A 655-nucleotide genomic window follows, 5' to 3' on the forward strand; every position below is an offset into this window, starting at 1 on the left:
TGTCATCCTTGTGCAGGGCCGTGGTAATCTCTGTATCTTTCCAATTTTAGTATACGTACTTCCGAAGTGAGCACCCGCATTACAGTTTCAAACATACGTAGTCATAACTCTGAATGATGGTGAAATAAGTGCACTCATTTTGGACGCTTTAGAGAATTCCGAAGTGGTGAAATGCTTAACTCTAGTAAGACAGGACCGCCTCTGTTCTACTTATGTGGCAGCTTCCACCCAAAGAGGGCACCAGCACAGGTGGATAGTGGCCTTGATCTCTGTGGCAGGGAAAAGCGACAAGCCATAGAGCTATGAAGAATATGACCTAGTTGGGGAATCTGGAACCTGCTCCTTCTGCCCTCGGGAAGATGACAAGTCCCCTCCTTTCACGGTTACTGTTCTCAGACCCTAACTTACTGAGTTTGAGTCCGAGTCCCTGCTGGAATAAAAAACGATCAGAGAGCTATATAGGAATGGATACGGAATGATGGGCAAGGATGGGCAGGACGTATTTTTAAATGAATGAGCAGTCTGACTCGGCTGCAGTGGTGCACACTGCTAAGGTATTGCTGTTTGGAGGCTGAGGTCACATGAGATCCCTGGGTTCAGTTCTCGGATCACCCTAAACATGTCAGAGACCGAAAGAGCAGATGAGAGAGAAAAC

At 47.0% G+C, this 655-nt stretch overlaps 1 pseudogene; it reads right to left on the reverse strand.

Moving 5' to 3' along the window:
• On the reverse strand, positions 1 to 74 carry LOC114010113 (uncharacterized; annotated as a pseudogene).
• Positions 75 to 655: the final 581 nt, after the last annotated feature.

The sequence above is a fragment of the Tupaia chinensis genome, unplaced genomic scaffold (genome assembly GCF_000334495.1).
Source record: "Tupaia chinensis unplaced genomic scaffold, TupChi_1.0 Scaffold129428_1, whole genome shotgun sequence".
NCBI lineage: Eukaryota > Metazoa > Chordata > Mammalia > Scandentia > Tupaiidae > Tupaia > Tupaia belangeri.